General features: G+C 44.4%; 1 protein-coding gene and 2 pseudogenes across 8 annotated transcripts in view; 1 reads left to right on the forward strand and 2 right to left on the reverse strand.

Annotated features, from left to right (window-relative positions):
• The window catches only part of SH3D19 (SH3 domain containing 19), a 171,740-nt gene that overhangs the window by 23,259 nt on the left and 125,943 nt on the right, over positions 1–22,538 (forward strand). The gene's annotated exons all lie outside the window — the stretch shown is intronic.
• LOC309792590 (serine protease 48-like) lies at positions 1,368–9,604 on the reverse strand (annotated as a pseudogene). The gene is made up of 8 exons (XR_014296183.1): positions 9,562–9,604; positions 8,607–8,684; positions 7,829–7,933; positions 7,071–7,128; positions 5,014–5,319; positions 4,744–4,758; positions 4,171–4,277; positions 1,368–2,122 (listed from the first exon to the last, which is right to left on the reverse strand). The product of XR_014296183.1 is annotated as a serine protease 48-like (transcript).
• LOC309798657 (serine protease 48-like) lies at positions 17,715–22,031 on the reverse strand (annotated as a pseudogene). The gene is made up of 5 exons (XR_014296194.1): positions 21,923–22,031; positions 21,488–21,647; positions 19,765–20,039; positions 18,305–18,467; positions 17,715–18,107 (listed from the first exon to the last, which is right to left on the reverse strand). The product of XR_014296194.1 is annotated as a serine protease 48-like (transcript).

Raw genomic sequence — 22,538 nt, forward strand, 5'->3', positions numbered from 1 at the left:
ATATAGTGGTTGGCAAAAGCAAAAATTCTTCCTCTCATGGACCTCATTGCATTTTGGTAAGACAGACATACATTAATTAGACAGTTACACAAATGAATGTTAAATTACACCTGTGTTGAGTCCTATCCAGGAGGACACCATAGTGCAAGACTGTATATTGGAGGGATTTGTTCTTGTCAGGGGAGCTGGGAACAACTTCCTTGAGGAAGTGAAGAATGAGCTGAGATCAGTGAGACTTAACTATGCAAAGACAGCAGGGAAGGGGAAATAGCAGGTACAGAAGTCTGGTGCTGAGAAGGGGCTTCTGGAGCATTTGAGGAAGTGAGGGTGTAGAGAGCAGGTGGGGTGAGGCCAGATGAGGCTGACGAGGCGGCCTGGGATCAGAGCCAGCAGGGCTTTGTAGGTCCTGTTAAGGACTTTGGTTCTTATTCTTTGAGCAATGGGATGCCTTTGAAGTGTGGTAAACAAGAGAAAGGAGGAGAAAAGCATTTTAAAAATCTTTATTTTTAAAACACTAGTCTGAATTCTGTGGAGAACAAATGCACTTGAGCATAGGTGTGAGTGACGGTAAGGACGTGGGAACAGGAGGTGGGAGGCTGTAGTGGCCGCCTCGAGGAGAGGTGAGGTCCAGGGTCAGCAAGGACTTTAACTTTGCAAACCTACCTTCACTTCCTGTTAAATGTATTTATTTATCCAAAAACATTGTTTTTGAAAGTTGACTTAGCCCAAAAGACAGAGATGCAACAAAACTTAAATTCGTTCAAATGAGAAATGAAGGATGATTGAAATAAAAAGGAGTATGAGTAGAATTATACCGGAGAGTATAGGATAAAGATAATGACTGAAATCATGTATAAAACTTCGCTCTGAGCTCCTGGAAGCCTAGGCAGAAAAGGAAATAGTATAGGTCACATGATTGTTCAACAAAAAGAAGCATGCTGGGGGCTTCCCTGGTGGTGCAGTGGTTGAGAGTCCGCCTGCCGATGCAGGGAACATGGGTTCGTGCCCCGGTCCGGGAAGATCCCACATGCCGCAGAGCGGCTGGGACCGTGAGCCATGGCCGCTGAGCCTGTGCGTCCGGAGCCTGTGCTCCGCAACGGGAGAGGCCACAACAGTGAGAGGCCCGCGTACCGCAAAAAAAAAAAAAAAAAAAAGAAGCATGCTAGTTAAGCAAGGGAAATAATCTTTTCCTTATAAACATTTAAAGTACTTTATTAAGAAGTAAAATTAACCTGGATAGGTCCAGATTATTGAAACCCAAAACCTCAGCTCTTGAGATTATTGCATTAATCCATTTTTGGTGGTAGGTATTTCAAAAAGTAAACATTTCAGAAATATTCAGAGCTGAGCTACATACATGGATTTCTTATTTGACGCCTTGTTACAGAGGGGAAGCACAAAGAGTAGAGAAAGTAGAGAAAGATAGACCAGGTAAGATGCTCATAATGCAACCTATGGGCACGAAGTAAACCCATAAGGTACTTTCTTGAGGACCTTCCCATTTGCCTTCCCAGATACTTTTTTTGTTGCCTGCTTCTGTCGCCATTTCTTTGTTTCTGTAAATACTTCTTCATGGAAGGCATCCTTCCTGCCTTGCAAGATGCATAGTCAGGGACAAAGAATGCCATGCCCAGAAGTGGCATTCTTATTTCTCAGTTGTTCACATTCCAGCCAGTGAAACCTACTTCCAGAATCAAGAACCTCAAAAACAAAATCCTTTCTCATTATTTTAAGGAAGTCATCCAGAGTTCCCAGCGACTCTCCTTGTGAGCTCTCTGCCCCTGGGGCTTCTTCTGCACGCATTCCTTCCTAGCCCTGTACTTGGCCAGCAGCTTCAGTTACACCGCCTACTCTCCCGGTAAAATGTTAGGCCCAGAGGCACAGGAGGGTCCCAGGAGGGCCCGAGAGAGCAGACAGTAGGGAGCAAGGAGTCAGATAAGTCCAGGTTGTTGGCATCCAAGACCTCAGCTCTTGAGATAATGGACATAGTCCATTTTTGGTAGTAGATCACATTGGTGTAGACTCCAGAAAAAGAAAGACCACATCCTGTTCCCCAGCTTGACAATCCTATCTGGGTCCATACACCATCAATATGACATGACAGAGGCCCTCCAGAATCACCCTAAGGAAGAGATAAAGGTCATGAGCATAGTGAAGGAGGACCATGAAGAGGGCGTGGTCACAGGGGTGGAGGTTCCTTAGAATGGGGCAGTGGAGCCCATAGAGCTGTAATAATCCGGAGGGAGCTGGACTTCCCACTGACATGGAAATTTAGAATCATAGAATCTGAAATTGGCAGAGACCTTAGCTAAATATATCAGTAGTTTCAAAATACTCATCTGTGATTGAAAAGAAATAAATACGATGAGTTTTCCACTAGATTCATTCAGTTGAATGAACTGTCCTTATTTTTCTATTTTTAGGTTCTTATTGCCTTTTTTAGTGTTAAGATAATGCTTTCTTATATAAAATGGTGGTGATAGTAGTTGGTGATGTATCTCTCAATCTTGCTATGTTTTTGGTAAAAGCTTTATTGAGATATAATTCACATACTGTACAATTCACCCATTTAAAGTTCAGTTTTAGTATATTCACAGTGTTGCTCAACCATTACCACAACCCATTTTGGTCACCCCCCAAAAAAACTCCATACCCTTTAGCAGTCACCCTCGTTTCCTCCCATTCCTTCCAGCCCTAGGCCAACCAGTTACCTACTTTCTGCCTCTGTGAATTTGCATATTATGGATATTTTGTATAAATGAAACTATATATGACCTTTTATGTCTGGCCTCTTCCACTTAGCGTACTGTTTTCAGGGTTCATCCGTGTTATGTCAATAGCATGTGTAAGTACTCCATTCCTTTTTATGGCTGAATAATATTCCATTATATTGACATACCACATTTTGTTATCTAGTCATCAGTTGATGGTCAGTTGGGTTGTTTTGACTTTTTGGCTATTATAAATAATGCTGCAATGAATATTCATGTACAAATTTTTATATGGGTGTATTTTCCATTTCTCTTGGGTGTGTACTTAGGAGTGGAATTCCTGGATCATATGGTAAGTCCATACTTAACCTTTTGAGGTTTTCCAGAGTGGCTGCACCATTTCACATTCTCACTGGGTATGTGAATATTCCCATTTCTCCACATTCCTTGCCAACTCTTGTTATTATCTGTCTTGATTATAGCCATCCTCCTGGGTGTGAAGTTGTGTCTCATTGTTGTTTGATTTGTAAATAATGAATATACAGACAGGAAGTTTTGGCAGAGATATAGAAAAATGCGTGTGAGGGGGGCAGGGAGGGAGGAAAGGAGGAAGTAAAACCCAAATGGTCATTCTAGAACTAAAAACTAAAATATCTGAAATAAAAATTTCACTAGATGAACTTAACAGTAAAATGTAGATGGCAGGAGAAAGAAGCAATGATTCTGAATATAGATTAATTTAAACTATCCAATTTGAAAAACAGAAAAAGGTAAATATAAAATATCAGGGACTTGTGTGAAAATATCAGAAGTTGTAACTTACAAATTTTCTGTTTCACCCAGAAGGGGAAAAGAGAGAAGTGAGGCAGAATAATAGTTGTAGAAATTATGAATGAAAATTTCCCAAGTTTTGATGAAAGGTAAAAGAGTAGATTAAAAAAACAAGTCACTGAATCCCAAATAGGATAAAGACAAAGACAATCACACCTAGGACATGACATTCAAACTTCTAACAATCACATATGAAGGAAAGTGTATTGAAAGCCGCCAGAACAAAACACATCACACCCAGTGGAGGAAGACACAAATGATTGCTGAATTTTCATCAGACAGTTATGATCAGGAGACAATGGAATGACATCTTTTAAGTGTACAATGAAATGTTTCTTACTTCAAAAAATTAAAAAGTTGGCACTTCTATGTCAACCTGTTAATATATTTATAAAAACATATGAGACTGTGAAAATCCAAGCACCAGTGGTTAGCATTGCTCTAGATCAGTAGTTGAAGAGATTAAATTAATAGATAAAGGTTAAGTGACTTATCCAGGTTAACACAGAATTATTGTCAGAACATTTGTCTCCTGATTCCCAATTCACTGTTGTTTACAGATGGGCAAACCTGGATCCAAATTAAGATCTCATGTTAAAATAGAAAAATTTCAAGAGCAAACCCTGACCTGGCAAGTATCCTTTCTTTTCTCAAGATCGCCAGCACAAATCTTGCTTTCCTGGATGACAGGCTCTGTCTGTGGTAGTAGGTAACCCACCGGGTTGTAGATTATTTCTCAATGTTGGTGTTCAATGATGGGTATTTCTGCTTCTTGGAGGATGGTAGGGTAGTCAGAATCTGTAGAGATAAATAGGGGTGAAAGGAAAAGGAGCCTGGAAAGGTGCAGGGACAACATGCGGTCATGATATGCAGACATCTCTGAATGGGAATCCAAAAGCAGGGCACAGTCACTTTCCAATCATGTTGGCTAACGGAAGAGTTTTTTTGGTGCAGTTAATCTAAAACAATGGATAATTCAAAATTCTATTTGTTTGGGGCTTTTCTCATGTGCCAGGTGGGGCATTCCTAATGTTCTAAATAAAGAGAAGTGCTGATACATTTTGATTAGGTAAAGACGTGAGTATTCTACAGTATTCTACAACTTTTTCCTTTCTCATTTTTCTGCTCCCAGATCATTTCCTGTCTTTACTTTATCCTGGGAAAGAGTTGACACAACACTTTAAAAACAGATTTAAAGTACTAGACTCTTTCCAGCCTTACATCAGGCTTGTTAACCTCTGTTTCAGAGAGGTAATTGTGTGTTTAGATTGTTAGTATTAAAAAATAAATAAATAAATTGTTAGTATCTTTTCTTGTTGCTATAGCTAGACTGTAGGCAGGATATAAGAGTAAATAAACATATAAATAAGCAGACATTTTATTTGAAGACTTTTAGATAGTGTCTGGTTTTGTTGAAAATATTTGCCGTAGTAATGAAATGCCTAGAATATGAATATTCTAGAATGGGTACAAGAAGGTGATGTATAAAACAACCCCTTTCTCTTCCCATTCTCACCTTCATCTTCTGCTTTTCCCCATCCAGTCACCCAGCAAGAATCTGGAATTGTCCACTGCTTTTTGACACTGGACAAGCAAATAGGCAGGATGGAAGAACTGTAGGTGACTAGAGAACAGCCTCAACAAGGCAATGTCTGCAGGGGTACTGTGGTGTTTGGGATAGATGACAATTCGGAACACATGATACTTCACGCCTGTATTTGAATGGCTTATGTCAATTGATCCCAGCCACACGGTATATAAGAAAGGAATCCAGCGCCTAAGGGGAAGAGAAAGAGGAGAATAAAAGTGGAGCATGCTTTTGTGCTACAGCTGGGTCAGAACAAGCTGCCTGTGTGTAGCACTAAGTCTTTAGGTAAGAAAGGAGGGTAACAGACTTGGAATTAACCAGGCTGCTTCCAACTTGGCACAGGGTTGGTTTGCCTTCTTTTCTCCTTCCCTCACTCCCTGATCACTCTTTCTTTTGTTGTCTTCTGTTTCTGTGGTCTCCTTTTATATGATTATGGACAGAGCTTTGTCCTGTATTTTTTCCCTGGTTCTCTTATTCACCTCCACTATTTTCCGTGGTTTCAGCCATAGCCTATATGCTTAACAGTCATTGTTGTTTTATTTTCACTTTTGAGTTCTGAGCACTAGACCTTTATTTCTAAATTAAAAAATTAAAGCAAAATGTAACCACCAACGTTCATATATATATATATGATATATATGTAATTTAAATGTTCAGTAGTTTGATCAGATTTACAAAATAAATAAATAACAAGTTCTCTGCCCAACTGCCCTCAACTCATGCTATCCAAAGGCAATCACTTTCAACTCTTAGCTCTTTCTTTTAGCATCTTCCCTAGTGTTTTCAAGACACCCTATATATTGCCATTAATTTTTTTCTTTCAGTTTTAGAATATCGTATTCCTCCTGTAGAAGGTGAGGATTGACCCAACAATTACTGCCAGCTCCCCACTTCCTTTCCACCATCCTCCTCACCTGATGTAACTTTTTGTTAGATCAGTATTTAGTATGTATGTCCTTGTGACTGTGAAACCATTATTCACTCTGAGGCCATGTTGAGTACCACGATGCGATTTCTTGTAAACCTTTTTGCTTCTCCTGGAATTACGTATGTGGCCTCACTTGTTTGTGTTTTTAGTTTTCAATGTACCTATTACTGACTCATTATTTGTTCCCCAAACTGTCTGCTAGTGTAAATCTCTCAATATGTTGACACCTGTTAGGCGTTTTATCAATAGTATCCTTCTTTAAAAATTAATTAATTTTTTTTTTTGGCTGCGTTGGGTCTTCGTTGCTGCACACGCGTTTTCTCTAGTTGCAGTGAGCGGGGTCTACTCTTCGTTGCGGTGCGCAGGCTTCTTATCGCGGTGGCTTCTCTTGTTGCAGAGCTCGGGCTCTAGGCGTGTAGGCTTCAGTAGTTGTGGCACACGGGCTCTAGAGCGCAGGCTCAGTAGTTGTGGCGCATGGGCTTAGTTGCTCTGTGGCATGTGGGATCTTCCTGGACCAGGGCTCGAACCCGTGTGCCCTGCATTGGCAGGCGGATTCTTAACCACTGCGCCACCAGGGAAGTCTTTTTTTTTTTTTTTTTTTTTTAAAGCCCTCTGCCCTGTAACTCCAACCTTGGTACTTTTCTTTATGATTTTCTTGAGGGTTTTCTTCTGTGTTGTATTCTGTTTTTTCTGGATCCCATGTTTTCCTGTCCCCACCCCACCCTTTATTTTTTTTATTTTTTATTTTTTTTTTGCGGTATGCGGGCCTCTCACTGTTGTGGCCTCTCCCGTTGCGGAGCACAGGCTCCAGACGCGCAGGCTCAGCGGCCATGGCTCACGGGCCCAGCCGCTCTGCGGCATGTGGGATCTTCCCGGACCGGGGCACAAACCCGTGTCCCCCGCATCGGCAGGCGGACTCTCAACCACTGCGCCACCAGGGAATCCCTAAAGGCCAAATTTTTATAAATATCTCCCCACTAGTGGTAATCTTGATAATTACATACTTACTTACCTAACTTTTTTAGCAGCATACATGGGACATAATTTAACTTTTACTTGATGATTCACGGCTGCCATCAGGAGTATCAAGCATGTGAGGTTGTAAATACATTAATGCCTTCAGATGATTTTGAGGTTTATAAGCTATTTACTTTTGTTATGTTTTCTTGAACTGAACTAGTATTTTGAAGTATTTGTATATCTTTCTTCTTTGCTACCTGTTATCTTTTTGCTGCTCTCAGCCTACCCGGCTTTTAAATCACTGTGGGCCAGAAAAATAAATGAACAAGCTTATTCCTGAAATCACTGACTGGCGTTTGTACTTCCAGTTCCCTCTGCCTGAAATGCTCTTTCCCTCAATCCTCTTAGCTCAATCACTCATCTCCTTCAGGTCTTTGCTCAAATAGCTTCTTCTTAGTGAAACCTTCCTTGACCACCCTATTTAAAATGACAGTGTCCCTGTACCTTAGACACCCCTCTACGGTCACAGTATTTATTGCTTTCTAACGTGCCTTGTAATTTACATATTTGATATGTGCATTGACTATAAGCCCCCCAGGGGCGGGGATCTTTGTGTTTACTTCTATATCCATGAGCCTTGGACTGCTTGGGGCCTGGCACAGAGGGTCCCCTCAGGACTTTCGCAGGCCACACCATTCAGAAGTCCCACCCCGTGGGTGAAGTGTCCTGTTACTCTATATACGGTAACTTTTTGAGCCCAAAAACCTCTGCGTCCTCCTCTCCACTCCACCCCCAGCCTCAGGGGCTCACCCAGCAGAAGGGCCAGCAGGAAGACACAGCCCGCAGGGCCCATGTTTCTGTCCTCAGAGTCAGCACCTCCTGCCTTCTGGACTCCGGCTCCTAGGGCAAGGCCCGCTGGGGAGCAGCCGGAGGAGAGGGGCAGGACCAGCTTTTCCTCCTAGCTGGATCCTCGGCTTCGCCCCCTCCTCTCCTTTGGCCCCCACCCTGGCCAGGCGCTGAAGGGACCAGACTTGAGAAATGCAGCTACAGGACCCAGGGGGAGGAGCTGGGGCTCGAGGTGCCCCCTGCTGTCCAGGGAGTGCAGGGTGTCTGAGGCTTCTGCCGCCAGGGCTGGTTGGAGGCTACAGAAAGGAATGGAACCCTGTCTCTAACAAGGAGTTGGAAGATGGGCAGGATTCTTCAGAAGCTAGAAATGAAAAAGAGGAGATTAACCCAGTACCTGGCTATTTTTTTCTAAATTTTTTTGTCTTCATCTTCATTTACAGTGTTAGCCATAGACTGTACTGCAAGTCAGATTTTCTGGGAGACAGACTCTAAGAAGAGATTTGTGTGCAAGAAGTTTGTTGGGGAGTGGTCTTAGGATCAACACCTCGAGGGGCGATGAAAGCAGGATTGGGCACAGGGAGAGTTGATGTAATGCATCTGCAACAGGGGCCTCAGCCATTCCCAGAGGTTGCTCTGGAGCTGGGGTGGCCCTTCAAAGATGCCCTGAACTGAGACTAGAAGGCTGAGCCCTTGGACTTCTGAGTGACTGGGTGCAGGTTACCTGCAGGGGAGGGGGCATTACCTTGGGTGAGGTGGCTCTGGCAGCAGTTCTTGGAATTGGACTTGGCTTCGAACTGTCTGCAGCCGACACTCCTGGTTGCTAAGAAAGTGAAAGCTTCAGTCCTGAAGGGGGGTCTGGGCCATGCAGCACAGCATCTGCTACAGAATTCTTTTCTGCGCCTTTTTTGTTTTCTGTACCCGTAGTCTGTAGGGTAGTAGGTCTGTGGAGGCAGAATTCAGGGAAGTGTTAAAGCATGTTGTTGCTCTCTTGCTGCTTAAAATTTGGGCACGTTTGACAGAAACACATGAATAATTTTAAAAAATAAGACCAGAAAATATAGCTGTTTGGGTAAGTGTTATTCAGTTACAGGCAGCAGAGACTCAATGAAACTCGCTTTAACAGAGAGAGATTATTTTAAAGATATTGTCATGGGCTGCAACGTGTCTCCCCCCGCCCCAAATTTATGTGTTGCGGTTCTAACCCCCAGTACCTTAGAATGTGATCGTACTTAGAGATAGTGTCTCTAAAGAGGTAATTAAGGTAAAATGAGGTCATTAGGGTAGGCCTTAATCCAGTATGACTGATGTCCTTACAAGAAGAGGAAGTTTGGACACATACAGAGGGAGAAGACGGACATCTACAAGCCAAGAAAGCCTAGAACAGATCTTTACCTCCCGTCCCTCTGGAGGAACCAACCGTGCTGACACCTCGATCTCAGACTTCTCACCTCTGGAACTGTGAGAAAACACATTTCTGTTATTTAAGCCCCCCCCCACCCCGCAGTCTGTGCTACTGTGTTATGGCAGCCATAACAAACCAATACAGATTTCTGAGGAACAGTAAGGAGAACAGAGTAGCAAGGACATCTGGAGTTATCCTAGGACAGACTGGAGACCAGGGTGGGAGACTGGAGCTGGCAGTGGGCTCTGGATCCAGGATGGCTCGAGAGCTCAGAGCAGCAGTTCGGCATCCTCACTCTGGTCCTCTGCCGTCAGGATGGCTGGCCCAGCACTTTCCATGTCTTTTCATTCTATCCCACTATAAACTACCCAAGTTTTTCCTTACTTTCAGTTCAAATTCCGCAGAATTTGAACAGGTGATCTTTTCTTACCAGCCCTTAGGTACATGGCTGTGGACTAAGTGTCTTTGCAGAAAGTGCCCTTGTGCATGATGAGGATGAAGGAATATGGCCACAGCTAAGCTGCAGGGACTGTTGTGGTGGAGCAGATGCCACATTTGCTGTATCTCAGTACAGTAAGGTGTTTACCTCTTTCAATACATTTTTTCAGATTTTAGAAGTGAGCACTTCAAAAAAAATTAATTTTCCATCTCCTTGTTTACTGACTGCCACAACTGTCTTTTTCAGGTTTAGTTGTCTTCATTTGTGACTGCTTGGTGGAGGTGAAAATCTATTACTATTATATTTATGTTATCTCCTCCATACATTTTTTTTTTTTTTTTTTTTGCGGTACGTGGGCCTCTCACTGCTGCGGCCTCTCCCATTGCAGAGCACAGGCTCCGGACGCACAGGCTCAGCGGCCATGGCTCACGGGCCCAGCCGCTCCGCAGCATGTGGGATCTTCCCAGACCGGGGCACGAACCCGTGTCCCCTGCATCGGCAGGCGGACTCTCAACCACTGCGCCACCAGGGAAGCCCTCCTCCATACATTTTTAATGGTTTTTGTTTTATGCATCCTATGTTTTGTGTGTGTGTGTGTGTGTGTGGTTTATCCATTCATTCTGGTTATGTGTCCACCACTCACTGTGCTTTTTATCATTATATGATGACCCTCTAGGTACTTTTCACCTTAATTTTTTCCTGAAATTAATATTGCAACCTGCAATTTTGTCCTGTTCATTTAGTCAGAGAAAAGATTCCTTATTCATATCACAATTGGTATTCCAATTAATTTATTGTATTCACAGGCAATTTAAACTATTTAGTCAACTCACTTAAATATAGCTTTTAAGAGTCAGACCTCAATTTGAGATTTGCCTTCAAGTCATGTTTGGAGTAAAGATCATCTTTTTGCAAAGTTACTACAGGTCTGAACAGGTCTTTCTGTTGATTTACCAAACGAACAAACTTTGACCAGACACTCCTTTCCCCCTGAGGGTCCTATGGTTGTCCTAGACCTTTGGACTTTTTTATATCCCTGGACAAATCTGCGGTCGCTGAAAACTCTTTACATATTAAATGGGTCATTCACATGATTTTTTCCCCTTTTGCTTAAATGTTTTGTGAAAATATATTTTTGGTTCTAATTTAGTTGGAAATAAACTTTATTGTAACTAAGACATGAGCTCCTTACTATTAAAATTGGAAGTAAAAGGAAAGAATTAAATAGCTATCTTGCTTTTCCTGTCCAAACTGTAGTTCAGGGTGACAAAACGGGCTTAGTTGATGAGGGAAGAATTTTAGCTAATAAATTCTTACTGGTTGGAGTGATAGAATTTGAAAGCAATACTTACAGCTCTTTATGAGATAATTGATTCAGGGGATGATTATCAGTAGTTGAAAGTTTTAGATGAAACAGCTCAGGCTGTTACTATTTGAATGATCTGTTCAATCTTACCATCATGAAAAGTGGGATAAGGCAGACATGAGCCTACTGATGTGACGTAATGTGAAGGAATATCCAGTGAAGTTTTCTTGTCAAAAAAGTGAAACCTGAATCTCTAAAGCTACTTCCACTTACAGCAAATACAGGGATGAAGGAGTAAGTTAAATTACAAGGCCAAGGAAGTTCACAGTCACATCCAGAATGTGGGACATTTTATAAAACAACTAACACTGGTTTCTATAACAAGTCAATGGTATGAGGGTACAAAGGGAGGGAAACTCCTCTAGGTGAAAAGAAATATAAGAGTCCTAAGTGTGTGTGGCCCCTGTTTGGATCCTGATTTTGCAAATCAACTCTAGGAAGACATTTTGATACAAGCAAGGAAATTTAATAATTAACTGGGTCTTAGATGTTATGAAGGAAGTATTGTTAATATTGATGGGTGTAATAATGATATTGAGTTACCTAAGAAAATGTCCATTTTTAAAGAGACAGTTGGAGCCTATGAGTCCTTCCTAAATCTAAGCTCAACTCTTCTATCATATTGGAGAAATCGTCTTTGGTTTTCAGCCCACAGAGCTATGCTGTCATTTTTATGGGGAAGACTGCATGACCTTAGGCAAGTCACCTTTCCACTAAGGCCTGTGTTTTCCCGTTGTACCATGAAGGCACTGGAATCAGCTGATGATCTCAAAAGTGTCTTTGCAGATGTAACATTGAATTTTGACTTCCTTATCTATTTACCTGTATTTACTTATCTTTATCTATTACCTCCATTACTCCTCTGCAAATATTTCATTATTGTTGGTTCAGCAATCAAGAAATGTGTCGGGTCTTCCTTTTTTTTTTTTTTTTTTTTGCGATACGTGGGCCTCTCACTGTTGTGGCCTCTCCTGTTGCGGAGCACAGGCTCTGGACGCGCAGGCTCAGCGGCCATGGCTTACGGGCCCAGCCGCTCCGCGGCATGTGGGATCTTCCCGGACCAGGGCACGAACCCATGTCCCCCGCATCGGCAGGCGGACTCTCAACCACTGCGCTACCAGGGAAGCCCTCGGGTCTTCCATTTTAATGCTCCCTTGCTTCTTCTAAGATAGGGAAGTACCAAGGAGTTGGAGGTGAGAGAGCAGGTGCTTGATGTCCACTCTAGAGATTTTCCTGAAGACAGCCCTTATAGCTTTCTGCCTTCTCTTCATGCCCTGTCTCGAGGTCCTAGAGTCTCTGTTCCCAGATCATTACCCTGTTATCACTAACGTTATCTTTAAATATCTCTACCATACACAGTTACTGTTGGTTTGGGAAGTGGCCATGTGGTGGTGTTGGTAAGAGCTTTATTGCTTTTGCCATCTGGCTGTTGCCTATTACAACCTTTTCATCTCAGCAAAATGGGAATAATAATACCTCACAAGATTTTGGTAGGAATTAAATGAGATAGAGGGCAAGTACTTACCTTGCGTTTAGGCTATTTAAGCACAAAATGATAAATAGTAGCTGCTGTTTTTATTATTGTTTTTGTTGAACAAATATCCTCGTTTTAAGTACTAACTTAATTCTGGGCAAACAGGTCATCTTGGTGATGGCTTAGATTGATGTGAATGGTGCCTGTAGACCAGGGTTTCTCAGCCTTGGCACTGCTGATGTTTGGGGCCAGATGGTTCTTTCTTGTGGAGGGCTGTCCTGTGCATTGGGGGACGTTAAGCAGCATCCCTGGCCTTAACCTGCTGGATGCCAGGAGTACCACCCATCCCTAGTGGTGACAACCAAAAATGTCTTCAGACATTGTCAAGTGTCCCCTGGGGTTGGGGTGGGGAGCAGAATCACCCTTGGTTGAGAACCACTGCTGTAGAGGAAGGATGCCACTTCAGGGTGCAGTCTTCTCTTGAGCACCTTGAGAATAAAACAGGGACGACAGTAGATTTGCAAGTCTTGTAGATTTTTTTTTTTTTTTTTTTTTTTGTTGGCCGCAGCTTGTGACACGCGGGATCTTAGTTCCTGCATGCCAGGGATCAAACCTGCGCCCCCTGCAGTGACATCTTAACCACTGGACCACTGAGGAAGTCCCCCAATTTTGTAGCTTTTTATCTGTAGTTCCAGGAAGGGCAAATGGATTCCATTGTCTCTTTTCTAATTCAATCCATCAGATCAATCTATTATATTGATCGGAAAATGAATAATGAATAAATGAAAATGAATAAAATGAATCTCTTTATAAAATGAGTAAATCTCTTTATAAAATTCTCCTAAAGAATAACTAATTTCCCTCTGTTTGAGTCCACTTACATGAGGTACCTATAATAGTCTAGTCAAATTCATGGAGTCAGAAAGTACACTGGTAGATGCCAGGGGTGGGGAGGGGGAATGGGGAGTTAGTGTTTGATGGGGACAGAGTTTCAGTTTAGGAAAAGGTGAAAACTTCGGGAGATGGATGATGGTGGGAGTCACACAACAAGGTGAATGTACTTAGTGCCACTGAACTGTACAGTTAAATATGGTTAAAATAGTATATTTTCTAGTATGTGACTTTTACCACAGCAAAAAAAAATTTTTAAAAAGCATAATTGATTTCTCTAGCACATGTGTAGCAGCAACAGACACCTATGCCCTCTATTAAAAGATCCAGTTTGGTCTTCGTTCTTGAACTTGGACAGGAAACTTTTAGTCCAGCTGTAGTTCCACTAACCAGTATGTCCTGGAGCTAGTCCATACACCTGGCCTCCGTTATGTCAGGGCCAAGGGCTGGACAGCCTTTGAGAGACAGCCTTCTTCTGTCGCTCTCCACCTCGTTGTCCAGTCTGCGATTTCCCTCGCCTGCACTCGCCTTCTCCACAGGGACTGGTCCTGCTCGAAGCTCCATCCTACTTGCCTTGGGCCCTACGGCCCTTTAACTCGTTCCCCTCGGCAAGAGCTGGTCCTGTTCTTGTGATCACTAAAATAAAATGTTTCTATGTTTATTCACTTATACTAAATGAATTCTTCCCTTCCGTTTTGATAGCTAGCCTTCTACAGTCTATTGCTTTCATTTTGTTATTTAGAAAATAAGATTCGATACTTCCTGTTTGCGAAACCATAATAGATGCTGTTAGAAGAGCAAGAAGTTGACTAGGACAGCAGTTTCTCTTCTCAAGGTTGTTCTTATCTATTCAGAAGAAGTAAAGCTGTGTGCACTCAAATAATTACAGATGGAGACTGGAGTATAATAAGAGGTACAGATAACTAGAACCAAAGGGCAGATGTTATTTTGGCATTGTATAAGGAAGATCTTTATTAGAGCTTTCTAACAGTGAATGGAGGTAATTTGGTATAGTGGAAAGAGCCAAATCTTTTGAGTCAGACAGTCCAGGGTAAATCTGTTTAGTCAGATATTAGCTGTGTAATCTTAGGCAAGTTACTTAACTTCTCTGATCCTCAGTTGTTTTTGTGTGTGTGTTTTCATTTGTAAAAGTGGAATAAATAATACCTTCTTGAGTTGTTAGGACAAAATAAGATGATTTTTAAGTGGCCCTCATAGTAATTGATAGAAGGCATAAGTAAATACAAGTTCCTGCCATAGTTAGAGGTAAGATAAAGATGGCATGACCCTCAGAGAATCCACTTTGGCAGGCAGCATGACTAGGCTGAAGTCATCTCAATCTAGGCTCTGGACCCTTAGCTTTTTAGCTTCTGAAATTCTTGTCAGAGCACCTAGAAGAGATCAAATTCAAGAGACTGACTCACTAAAATTTAAGAGACTTGTATATGAACCAGAATGTTGATTTGCAAAGAGGACTATTCACTTTTATCATTTGGAATTTGCATTTTTCCCAACCAGGACACACCTTCTCGATATTGAGTAGGGAAACCAAATGAGTAGGTGGGTGGTGGTTTGAAGAGTCTTCGGATCAGAACAAGTGGAAGTGGCAAATCTCCACAAGCATTTCACTCACTAGGAGGAAATATCCCTTCTTCAAAAAAACTGGGTGAAACAGTGCTTCTCCATAACAGAGCATGTTTTTCTAAGTAAATACAAAGTTTATATTCATCAGACTCAAGAGTCTCTCTTCCTTTACAGCCTAGGGTCTGATAAACACAGAGTTGTCTGGCTTTTGCTTTCTTAGATTCCATGCTGACCATTCCCTTTTCTAATGACGTTTTTCTTCAGTTTAGTGCCAAGAACTGTTGATTACACTTAAGCATTCTCAGGTATGATCTTGTTCCTGGTATGCTGCTTTGAGATTATACCCAAATCTCCAAGTTTAGCTTATTCCTAAAACACATAAGACCTGTATTTACTGAAATTTTGGGCATCCTTTCTACAGAAAACGATCTCCTTCCATCTCACCCATTTTGCGTATATTTTACTTGTTAAGTTTCAGTTTTAGAGGATTCTGGTGGGCAAGTGGTGGGACAGTGCCATGTAGTGAAGATAGTTCCCTTTCCTCCATTACCAAAAGTTAGTTAGTTAGTTAGTTAGATAGTTAGTTTTCCAGTTCTATGATATTAAGAAGCGTAAGATCATCCATCGTGTCTGTGAAACAAGCAAACATGCCTTGAGCTGAGAGTTGTATCAAATGACTTGTACCTTCCAACTATTTTATGATTCTAAAACCTGCTGTTATCTCTTTGTTGGATTTCTTGGCTTTAGTATCTAGATCCATCCTCTTCGCCCACATTCTTTTATCGTTTTTTACTTATTTAGCATCTCACATGTTGAATAGGTTTATCTCTTCTTTTGCCGAAGCATGTGCAGTGTCAATTATGCCTTGCTTCCAATTCTGTGGTGTTGTCATCTAAAAAAAATTCTGAGAAGATCTTGCTAACATGAACAGTGTTCCTTTGAGAATAAATTGTAATCAATCTTTGAATCCTGCTTATACTTTGTATAATTTTTGCATTTGGAAAATTAATTTTTTTCAAAGTTCTTACTATTTTCTTTGTATGTGCAGAAACCTTTTTAATGGCCCAGATTTAATTTCCTTATTTTTATGTAATTATCTTATCTTTGCAGTTATTAATGAAAATTTTCATTCTCAAACATTGATTTTATTGGTATTTAATGAAATTTGAGCAAGGGATGATCATTTTGCTGCTGTTCATTCCACCATCTTGCCCAAACTCCTTCTAATCATTTTTCACTATTATTTGTTGAGTAATACAGAGCATCCTGTATTATTTTAATCAGTATCTTATGAAATCCATAAATTAACTCACTGCTGGCCAGCGTCAGATCCCATGTTCCTAACTACTCTTTGTATATGTATACCACAGGCCCAGGAAAAGGATGGGGATAAAGCAGCCGTACGTTTCTTATATGAGACATGTTCTTGGACCCCCCTCTGGTCACAGGATATTGCAAGTTGGATATCTCTCTAATAAACACCTTCCCTAACCCCAGTGCACCTCTGAGCACAACCGTGAAGTACTCTTAGTGGGTGGGGTGAACAGGAGACTCCGAAGGCATTCTCCCTGAAAACCTCCATTTAAACCCACACCCATGCCTCCCCTTAATCTGTGACCACTAAACACAGTCAGTTTTCGCCTCCCAGCTCCTTAATCCAGACCCTTCTCTTATTGCATTTACAGAAGGCAGCCTTTGAGATGTCCTCAGTGATTCTTATCAGCTCACTTCTGAAGAACAGAATACAATAGAAGTAATGAGATGTCAGTTTTGAGATTAGTTATAGAGAGACTATAGCTTCCATTTGGGGTATTCTCTCTTGCTTTATCTTGTATCACTCACCCTGGGTGAAGCCAGCTGCCCTGAGGCAGCCCTGCAGAGAGGCCCGTGTGAGTGAGCTTGAAGCAGGTCCTTTCCAGTTGAGCTTGGAGGTGACTACAGTTTACAGCAGCAGCCTCTTGAAAGACCCTGAGCCAGAACTACCAGGCTAGGCCCTCCCTGATTACTGACCCACACACACCGAGAGATAGTAAACATTTGCTGTCTTCAGCCGTTATGTTTTGGGGTAATTTGTTACACAGCAATAGATAGCCAATACACTGCCCTAGGCTCCTTTTGCCTGGCGTGCTTCAACTGAAACCTTCTAATCTTTTGAGTCCCTGCTTTTTCTTCAGAGCCCAGTCTAGTCCCGGACTGGGTGGTTTTCATCTTGACTTCAGCCAAGGGCAAACTAGTTAACCTCTCTGTACCCTAGCTACTTCTTCTTTAGCATGTGAGGAATTGGTTGGGTCAGGTGATTTCCAGATCCCTTTCAGCCCTAAAGTTCTTTGCTACTGTATTTCCCCAGGCCCTGACTCTAGTTTCTTTTTTTTTTTTTTTTTTTTCTTTTTGCTGTATGCGGGCCTCTCACTGTTGTGGCCTCTCCCGTTGCGGAGCACAGGCTCCGGACGCGCAGGCCCAGCGGCCATGGCTCACGGGCCCAGCCGCTCTGCGGCATATGGGATCCTCCCAGACCGGGGCACGAACCCGTATCCCCTGCATCGGCAGGCGGACTCCCAACCACTGCGCCACCAGGGAGGCCCTAGTTTCATTTTTAAAAAAATGAATATGAGAAGTAATAGTTAGAACCAACCAAACTTTATTCATGCCGGGGACCTTGCTTCCCAGGTTGACCTACAGGAGACAAGGCAGAAAGCAGACTGGGCTCCTGGGGGCTGCACCCAGAGGTAGCAGAACTGCATCTGTCTTGCTGAAGCTTCGGAATCTCTCCTCAAAATCCTCAACTTCTAGAATTTGCACTTTCTCCGTCATTCTTAATTGCCACTTCACCTTGGCCATACTGACCTCATCCAGTTAGGGTAGCCCTGGGAAAACGAGAGGCAGAAGCACAACAGGGAAGAGCCCAGAGAAGTCTGGCCTGAGGTCAGCGTGCGAAATGGCGGACTTCTCAATCCAAGACTTGTAGAAACTGATGTTTGTAAATACTCCAGGCTCATTGGTTCTGATGAAGTTTGATTTCCAGCTCACCACTCCTGCCAGGACCCAGAAATCCTCCACTTTACACGTCAGGGGATCTCCTCTACTGCCCTGGGGGAGAGAGGAAAGATGGCTGGGCCATGCACGGGGCAAAGGGAGAGACTCCAGTAATTTAGCCAAGAGCGGTGGAGTTAGGGCCTGTCCAGACACTCCTGGGTTCACGCAAGGACCCCGAAGCTACGAGACATGGAGGAAGCACACTGGGGAATGGAAGGGCTCTGAAAGGTGCCTATAGGATGGATTCTTACTATGCACTGATCCGTCCGCCCCACTGGGAGCCTGGAGCGGATCATGGCTTCACTGATGGCCTCAACTCCATGCAACAAGCTTTCTTTCTGTAGCAGTTGTTGCATGTCTGGAGATCACTGAGGGGCACTTTTAGCTCCTTCAGTGTATAAGATGGTTTCATAGCTGTAAGGTCAAAAAGAGTCAAAGTTGTCTTCAAAATTAGGAAGCAACTTTCAGCTATGGATATAGCTTTCATGCCTTTGATTTTCAGGGATAGCTCTGATTTCAAGTTTCTGCCCCCATAACAGGCAGCACTCTGATTTCTGGTTGGGCAAATGGTCTGAAGGCTGAGTTCCCTGGGTCTGAACAAGGCTGATGGCAGTTGCTCCTGCTGTACCACAAAAAACAGAAGAATCTTTTGATTCAGAAAAACTTAAAATCATGAAAGATGTAGTAGTAAGTTGTTTGGCTTTGGAATATATTTTTATATTCCATAGAACATAAGAAGGTGGATCTAATGGATTAAGAAGAGGGGCTTCCCTGGTGGCGCAGTGGTTGAGAGTCTGCCTGCCGATGCAGGGGATGCGGGTTCGTGCCCCGGTCCGGGAGGATCCCACATGCCGCGGAGCGGCTGGGCCCGTGAGCCATGGCTGCTGAGCCTGCGCGTCCGGAGGCTGTGCTCCACAACGGGAGAGGCCACGGCAGTGAGAGGCCCGCATACCGCAAAAAAAAAAAAGAAGAAGAAGAATCAAGACTATTGAGGGCTTCCCTGGTGGCACAGTCGTGAAGAATCTGCCTGCTAATGCAGGAGACACGGGTTCGAGCCCTGGTCTGGGAAGATCCCACATGCCGCGGAGCAACTAAGCCCGTGCGCCACAACTACTGAAGCCCATGTGGCTAGAGCCCGTGCTCTACAACAAGAGAAGCCACCGCAATGAGAAGCCTGTGCACCACAACGAAGAGTAGCCCCCGCTCGCTGCAACGAGAGAAAGCCTGCATGCAGCAATGAAGACCCAATGCAACCAAAAATAAAAATAAATAAATTAAAAAAAAAAAAAGGACTATTGATACATGAAGCCCTACTCTCCTAGTCTGACTTGGGACCTGCTGAGCACTCTGAACTTTCCTGGATCCATCTTTGTGTCTGCTTCCCCCTACCCACCTACCCGCACACACTCTACCCAGGTGCCGAAAGAGAACTGACAACTCTCCTTAAATTCATTGCCCTGTCCTTTTCACTTTTAAGGTCTTAGTAGTATTGTGAAACAAGAGCAGAAGCAGATGTAGATAAGCAAAGCGATTACAGCAGCAGAAGTATGAAGGAGGCAGAGGGAAGCTGGGGGTCGAGGAGAACTGAAGTCTGCAGTACCTCAGATTAATTGCTGGAGAGCGAGAGCTCTGGTGCCAGGAGTGGGATAGAGAGTAGGGGGAGGGACTGTCAGTGGAGGAAACAGAGCTCAGAAAGTCTACTTATCCTCACATTGGGATATCCCAGAATTGCCCCATCCAGTCACCCAGCGGGAGGTTGAGTTCTTCAGCTGGACTGCCAATGATGGGAGGCAGATGGGCAGGAGGGCAGGACCAAGGGAAACCAGGTGGGCCAGTTCTGCCACAGCAATGGCGCTGGATGCATTTCTCTGGAAGTCGGGGTAGGGAATAATCCTGGACACGGGGATGATCGTCGTTTTGGAGTCTTGGTGACCAGAGACCTGAAGTGACCCCACCAATACCTTGTATTTTCTGGTGTCCTTAGACCTGAGAAGAAGAGCAGAACAAGTACCGTGGGTTTCTTGTGACTCTGTTGTGGAGTGTCACAGCAGAGCCCAGAGTTCTGGAGGTTGTATTTTTCATCTAGCTCTTCCTAAGCATACGTTCCTTCAATAAGTGCTGAGCATCTCCTGAAAATATAAATGAGACTTAGACATGATCTGGCCCTCACAGGGCTTTTGGTCTCAAGGATTGTGTGTGTGTGTGTGTGTGTGTGTGTGTGTGAGAGAGAGAGAGAGAGAGAGGGTGGAGGAGAGGGAGGGAGGGAGAGAGAGAACACACAAACAGGTATAAAATTTTAAATTGTGATAAATTTTATGAAGAAAACAGGATTTTGAGGTAGAGAGTAAAAGATGGGGGAAGAGCTTATGAACTGGTGATCGGGGAAGGTCTCGTTGAAGAGGTAACTTTTCAACTGAGTCCCACAAGATGGGAGTCAGCCATGAGAAGAGCTATAAGGAAGAGCATTCCAGAGGGAATAGCGTATGCAAAGGCGCTGGGCATAAGAAAGAGCTTGGCAGTTTCTAGAAATTGAAGTATACCTGGAGTAGAACGGGATGTTAGGGAAATGAGCAGGTACCTGGCAATTCATGGCTTAATAAGTTTTATTTTAGGTGCCTGAGCAGCGACTGGAGGATTTGAAGGAGGGAATGACATGATTCTACCTCTGACTTTTAAAAAAAAGTACTTTGTTGTGTGTATGAAGGTAGCAAAACTTATTTTGCTATTGCAGTGGTCCAGAACATTTGTTCTGGAGTCAAAGTATTCTGTGGAAGTAAAACTGAAGAATTGGTGTGTGCAGTGACTATGAGGGGTGAGGGAAAGTGAGGCTTCATATTTCTGGCTTGAGCAACTGGCTGTGGTGTTGAATGAGATGGGGAGAAAGGGAGAGAAAAGGTTTGGGGATATTGCTGGTGGTAGAATTGTAGTTCTCTTTCGATTACATCATCCTTGAGATACCAGTGAGATGTCTGAATGGAAGTGCATCAGAATTAGTGTTTGGAGCTGGTGGCGTCAATGTGGATGTTAACAAATCTATGGCATTTTAACCCATGGGACTAGATGAGGCCCCCTAGGGAGAGTGAAGAGGGCTCAGAACTGTGCATCCAGAGTGATGAGGATGTGGGCATGCAGGAGAGGGAGTGGCTCCCCCGGGGAATGTCTCCTTGGGTAAAGAATTAGATGGGGGGTGGGGTGTGTGTGTGACATTTTCTAGGCACTCATTTCGGTCAAGATGATTGTCAAATGGAAAGATACCCGAAGTCTAAGAGCAGTCGTATTGCACTGAGCGCTAGGGCAGGAAACATTTGGACCCACTTCTTAGGCACAGATACTGTATCGGGCAGTGCAAGGTAAACTCCCCTCTGTCCTCAGCCCAGGAGCTCCAGTCACCCTCGTCCCTGATGGGTCTGCCCGAAGCAAGGCCCCGCGCTCACCGGAAGCAGCTTGCCACCGTCAGTACCCACTGCTTTCAGATGAGGGTGGCCACACAGATGTGAAACAAGCCCTGGCGGTTGCTGACCTGCCAGGGCCACTGCCCCACGTTGGCCTCCGTGCCTGAGGCTGTGCCAGATAAGGCCGCGGGCCGCCCACAGACTGCGGACAAAGAGGAGAAATTCCTGGGAGGCCTGCCCCTCCCCACACTGGTGTCCCCTCCTCCCTCCTCCTTCGCCCCATCCCCCCGCCTCCCCCCATGCTGGCCCTGGCTGGGGCGCCTTACTTGACTTCACGAGATTCTTTGGTCATCTGTGCCTAGGACGAGGAAAGGCGGACCGTGGGGACACCCAGGATGGCTTCTTAGTGCCGAGGGCGGCCCACACCCCAGGCCCTGTGCAGCCCCCCCCGGGACTCTCCTCACCCCAGGGGTTCACCTGAGACCCCCAGCAGAAGGGCCAGCAGGAAGACACAGCCCGCAGGGCCCATGTTCCTGTCCTCAGAGCCAGCACGTCCTGCCTTCTGGACTCAGGCTCCCAGGGCGGGGCCCGCTTCACCGCCTAGCTGGATCCTCGGCTTCGCCCCCTCCTGTCCTTTGGTCCGCGCCCTGGCCAGCCCAGATACTGAAGGGTGCAGCTGCAGGACCCAGGGGGCGGAGCTAGGGCCTGAGGCGCCCCCCGCTGTCCGGGCAGAGCAGGGTGCCTGGGCTTGCTGCCTGTGGGTGCAGGAGGGGCCGTCGGGGGAGGGCACTGGAAGGACAGGGCTCACGCAGTGCAGAGACCCTGGTGGGGGCCGAGGCCAGGCTCACGGGCTCCCCCTGCCCTGCCTGCCGCATCTCAGGGACTTGCCCTGGTTGGTCCCACCTTCTCCCCCGCCCCCCGGCCGAGGGTGAACAGTCCAGGGCAGGTCCCTGAGCTTGGGTCGTGGAGGGCTGTGCGGAGGGCTGCCCCGAGTCCTGGGCCTCGAGAACGGCTACAGGACTGACAGGAGAAGATAAAAAAGAGGAAATAAGCCAGTCAGTCAGCTGACCCATACGTCCTGCTTTCTCACTTT

This window comes from Mesoplodon mirus (assembly GCF_964341445.2).
Source record: "Mesoplodon mirus genome assembly, chromosome: 2".
NCBI lineage: Eukaryota > Metazoa > Chordata > Mammalia > Artiodactyla > Ziphiidae > Mesoplodon > Mesoplodon mirus.